The sequence below is a fragment of the Mus caroli genome, chromosome 3, assembly GCF_900094665.2.
Source record: "Mus caroli chromosome 3, CAROLI_EIJ_v1.1, whole genome shotgun sequence".
Classification (NCBI taxonomy): domain Eukaryota; kingdom Metazoa; phylum Chordata; class Mammalia; order Rodentia; family Muridae; genus Mus; species Mus caroli.
In genome coordinates this window covers 64,774,630-64,780,867 of record NC_034572.1, presented here as the reverse complement: position 1 = coordinate 64,780,867, position 6,238 = coordinate 64,774,630, and positions in this window count along the sequence as shown.

Here is a 6,238-nt window from a genome sequence, read left to right as displayed (position 1 = left end):
TGGCGGTTCCTCAGAAAATTGGACATAGTACTATTGGAGGATCCCACAATACCACTTCTGGGCATATATCCAGGAGATGTTCCAACCGGTAAGAAGGACACATCCTCCACTATGTTTATAGCAGCCTTATTTATAATAGCCAGAAGCTGGAAAGAACCCAGATGCCCCTCAACAGAGGAATGGAATAAAAAAATGTGGTACATTTACACAATGGAGTACTACTCAGCTATTAAAANGAATGAATTTATGAAATTCCTAGGCAAATGGTTGGACCTGGAGATCTGGAGGGCATCATCCAGAGTGAGGTAACCCAATCACAAAAGAACTTAAATGATATGTACTCACTGATAAGTGGATATTAGCCCAGAAACTTAATATACCCAAGATATAAGATACAATTTGCAAAACACATGAAGCTCAAGAAGAACGAAGACCAAAGTGTGGTCACTTTGCCCCTTCTTAGAATTGGGAACAAAACACCCATGGAAGGAGTTACAGAGATAAAGTTTGGAGCTGAGACAAAAGGATGGACCATCTAGAGACTGCCATATCCAGGGATCCATCCCATATTCAGCCTCCAAATGGTATACACCTTTAATTCCAGTACTTTGAAGACAGAGGTAGGGAGGCTATCTAATATCTAGGCCATCCTTATTCCAGAAAGAGTTCCAGAACCGCCTGAGATTCACAAATGAGCCCTGTCTTAGAAAAAAGAAAAAGATATAAAGAACAAAGAGCATATTCATAAAAATCATTTTTAAGTATGTACATATGTATACAAATATATACTAACAAAATAGAATATCAGTCTTTAAAGAAAATGGTTTGTTTGCTTTGCTTGTTGACTTGTCCATTTGATTTTCTTTTTAAGTACAGAGTGTAAGCAGGTGTGGGGTTGATGTCCAGTGCAGAAGATCTGGGAGATTTTGGAGAATGAGGATTGTATTGTCATAATAAATCATTGGAAATAAATATTTTTCAAAAAAAAATCTAACCAATATTTAAGGGCTTTTCAGAAATGTAAAAGTAGCTATACATTGCCACTTAAAATTCAAGCAGAAATAAATTTAATGGTAAATATTATTAAAATCTAAAAAATATAGTACTAATTCTTTTTGAGGTATTATAAAAGGATAGTATCTACTATACATAATGAACAATGGGTGTTCACCTAGAAGATGCTTAATGTTCTCAGTAACTTTATTTAAAATCATTCCTTTACTAATATATATTAATATATATATCTGTATATATTATACTGTGTTCTGATTAATGTAATCCAAACCACTCACATCACCTGAACTGTTTCAACCCTCCTTTCTACTAAATCCTACTTTTATATTCATGTCTTTACTTTGTTTTAAAACTCATGAACTTAATATACACAGTTGCTATTTCTCTTTTGAAGACTAATATTATAACCACAAAATTCAAAAAGAAAATATTAAGGAATGAGGTTATTCCATAAATGAAAACTTTAAATTGTTGCTAATTACAAATACTTGAAACATTGCATAAGAATTAAGAAAGAAAAATGAAAAATCAGCACAGATATGTCTTGGAATCTCCATAGTCAATTTCTGGAAATCAATAGTTTCAGTAATCACTTGGAAACTAAAGTTTGAAATTATAGTGGAAATAATAACACAAATGAAGTAATTAAGACATTAGGTCATATGTATAAAATAACACTGTGGATTCCTGTGTAGAACAATTTGTTGAACCAATTTATGAACACAACAGAAAATAAAGGATAATTTAAAAATTAAATTTAAAGCATGATATGATTATTTAAGAAAGAAAATAATAATGGTGTATTTAACTATGCTTTTCAATGTTAAATAACTGAGGAGATATATTCATCCACATACGATATATTATAGACATTGGATAGTCTAACTGGATTAATTGAGTTACAAGCTACCAGGAAAATAAGCCTTGCTTAAGGCCTAGGCATTAATTCATAGATAAATAAGCTTCCATGTCATTATTCAGAAATTTGGGTGAACACAAAAAGAGCCCAAAATGTTACATCAGTTAGTGTATATTGCCAGGCTAAGCATTACAGTTCAATTAAAAATAATTAAATATATGCACATGTTAGTACATCATACATATGTTGATATGTCAATATGTCATACAAAATACATATATGTTGTCTATCCACACGTGATATATATTTATAATTCCATTTGGCTTTTGCTATGAAATCTGAAAAGGATGATTCTGAGATTACATATTTGTTACATGGCTATCTTGGAAATACATTTGCAGATTGTGGCTGGTGATGCTTCCACGTAAAAATCCAGTCGAGTACAATTTTTTAAACGTTGTGACTTAGAACATGTTACAGATCTATCTATCTGACAACTTGACTGGTAAATGTCAAGAAGATATGGAACACAGATGCTGAAATGCACTGGATTTTAGAAAGGACTAATGAATCAGTTCAGCCTATATATGAGATGCGCTCAAAATGTAAGGAAAGAAAAATGATACTGAGAAAGAGGTTTTATCATTGTTTCAATTAAAGAAAAGTTACAGGTTCCATCAAAAATAGTAAAAATTAGATTTGAGCTGAGGAACCCTCGAGAAAATCTTGGCAGCAGCCGTTGAAGAAGAAACCAAGAAGAACAATAAAACAAGTAAATTATGTGCTGATCCCTCTAAATGGGAATCTTTTTAACCTGGATGAGATACAAATGTCTCATCTAGGACTTAAGCTATAAATAGCCAATAAATTTTGTTGACTATGAACTCCTCAAGACTTATCATTCCATCCGTTCATATAGCATGGATGCAAACTTACATAAACAATCCAACCAGACTTATAAAATTTGATGCCCTTTTCCTACTCAAACATAAAGAATCATCTAAAGCTGAATTTTGCATACTGCACATTCCATAAATGTGTTATTGTGGAAAGCATTTTACCTTTGAAAATTTATATGTGTGTGAAGGGAAAGGACTGGATACCAAAAGAGTCAAAGCAAGTAGCCCAAGTGATTCTACCTTTGCGTCACAGATTGCTTTAATTTTTTTTTTTTTATTTAATCTGGATCCAGTACAACTTCAATATGACTAGCTAGACTGTCTAGCATCACAAACTGTTCCAGTCAGGGCTTCAGGTAATTACTGCACTTTCACATCATGAAAAGACTGGACAAAAAGTGATATATCTAGATTTCCTAGGACTTGCCCATTATCACAATTTTATTAGCCACCTCCCTACCCCGCAAAAGAGAACATTATACACAGAAAGCAGGAAACCATTTTTAAGCGAATGATATCCCATTTCCCAAAACTAGAGTGAATGGTGTTTGGTCATTCGATGAGTGATGGAGGTTTTATTGCTTTTGACGGGGGGTGCTCACAGGATGTAAGTGGTCTTGGTCAGATAGAAAACAAAGTATAGGAGGTTAGATTCAGTGATCTCTTTTCCTCTTTTTTTTTCTTTCCTCTATCCTTTTCCCACTACTATCTAATTTTATGGGTCAAAGGAGGAAGAAGGGATGAAAAGAAAAATTAGAGATGAGTCCGGTAGATTATTAAAACTACCTTTAGACTGAAGAGCATAAGCAAAATATGTTTACATTAGTATGGATTTTGTGCATTGTTACACATTTTATGTTATATTTTTGTTACAACATATTGTATTATGTTTCAACTATTTCTTAGGATAATATACCTAAGCAACCAATAAAATATGCATTGTGAATTTCTAGTCTTTGAAAGCTGCTGTTGAAAAGGGTATAGGGGAATTTCAGAGAAGAAATTAAGTAAGGAGATAGCATTTGAATTGTAAATGAAGAAAATGTCAAAAAGGAAAAGAAAACCATAGTGTTAAGTATCCTATTAAATAGTTTGAAATTGAAAAAAAATATTCAGGATAATTAAAAACTTAAGAGTAGTCAATCACTCAAATTTTGCTCATGTTAGGTACTAGTTTAGTTATTTATAGAAATATGCTTTATTTACATTTCTTTAAAATTTTTAAAAGTTAAACAGAGAGTAAATAACTGAAACGACCAGCATTTGCCTATTGAGATGTACTATGAATAGATGTCTTTAAAATCCTCAGATATCTATAGAATATTATGTTTAAAGATGCTTTAATATAAAAGGCTTTTCATGACAGTGAGATACAACTGGTCTTTGCAGCACCAGTATTCTACTTCAAAGAAGAAGATGACTATTGAAGAACCTATATAGGAGTTTGATTCAAATGTAGCAAGCTAGCCACTGAGATAAAAACTCTGTCCTTACTTCAACTGCTGACAGAATTCTGTCCAAGCTGTGGACAAGCAGAAAATGAAATAAGTCAACTACTGAGCTTTTCAAGGACAAGACATTCAAGTCCTTCATGATTCCTACTTCACAGAAAAGTCTGTCACATGCTGGGCCTGAAGGCTGAAGATGACACTTTAAGGATACAGAGAAACCTTGGGTAACTGTCCAGCAACCTCTGTCATTCCTATAGTTTTAGTCTGTTCTGTACTTCCTGTTTACTCAGATAATACTTAATCTTTTCAGGTCTCAGATGTGGCTGAAGACAAGATGGTTGTAGTCTCACAATTAAGCTTAAATTGCTTAGGATTAAAAAAAAAATGTTTTAAGGTCAAAGAAGATAGATATTTTTAGGTTGGTAATACAAATTATAAAAGAAAATAATTTACATAAAGAACCTTGAATTCATCAAGACAGGATCTATGGTACAGTACTTTCTCCAAGGTTGCCAAGTGCAGAGGAACTGTATATTATGAATGCAATATTAATAGTGTGAACCTGATAGTGTTTTACAAGTTTTGTTATTGTATATGATTTATTAATTTTATAGAAATAGCCTTTTATTGGTCTGAAAGGGGAGCTGTTAGGATAATCTCTTGTTCACTGAGCAAAAGCACCTGTCAATAAAGAGCTATATATGCTATAGCAAAGCTTGAGAATTGTGGGACAATGGACTTTGTACAGACAGGCTGGTCTCCAGTCTAGTTGAGGTCTAAACCCCAGAGAAATGTGGTAGTGATATTATTCACCTACATAGGATGGAAGGTGTTCCCTCATGTTTCCTTGACCCCTGGCTCCTGTCGAAGTTATCGCTCTGACAGCCCCCACAGGAGAAGCTCATGGCTTTCAGTCACATACACAATGTCCCAAGCTTCTGACCTTCAGGCTAGACTCCTTCCAGTTACCTAGGAACAACAAGATAACAAGCCCACTATAAGAGGGGCTGCTTGGCTCCTCCTTGCTCTCTAAAGCTTTTACTTTCCTTACTCCCCCCACCTCTCTCTCAAGCTTTCACCTTTCTCACTCCCTAACTCTTTTTCTCTTTCCCTTCCCCTTTCTCTCCTCTTGGCCATGGCTGGTCTCTCTCTCTCTCTTTCTACCTTTTCTCTTTCCCTCTGCCTTTCTACAATAAAGCTCTAAAACTATAGACTGTCTCTGTTCATCAAGGTCCATTGTGCTTGGATGATGGGATAGGCTTTCTCATAATGAGCTGTGCCTAATCTCCCGTCAGAAGGCCTTGTGCTCCAGTCATGAACTGGACTAAGGACTCTCACCTGTGTGGCAACCTCTCTCCTTCTGCCTTCTTCCTGTATCCCCAGGACTTCTATTCTATTCTCAGCTCCTCTGCCATATCCAGCAGGCAATGCCAGAGACTGAGAACCTGGTATTGGGGGCTGCCCTTTGTCCACCCCCCGCAGTGTGGGGTCAGTGGCTTCACACAGCCAGATGCCCACTCCAGATTTTATGCCCCCACCGGTCCACCTTCTAACTGTTCCACACACCATACTTCCTCCCTGCACCCCCTGTCTCCACAAGTATGTCCCCATTCCCACTGCCCAATGCACTAGACAGACATATAAACACCCTGGAGGTAATCCAGACAAAGAAAGTCAAAATTATGTTCTCTTTTATCTTTCATCAGAGATGAATCTTCAGTCCTGTGTGTTTCATTTAGAATATCTATAGAGAGCTGAAAATTACTAGAAGGTGATGGGAAAGAGCTTTTAAAAGGTGGGTGATACTATGTCAAATTTTCTGAGAATCGCCAGACTGAATTCCAGAGTGGTTGTNCAAGCTTGCAATCCCACCAACAATGGAGGAGTATTCCTCTTTCTCCACATCCTTGCCAGCATCTGCTATCACCTGAATTTTTGATCTTAGCCATTCTGACTGGTGTGAGGTGGAATCTCAGGGTTGTTTTGATTTACCTAGGCAAATGGATGGACCTGGA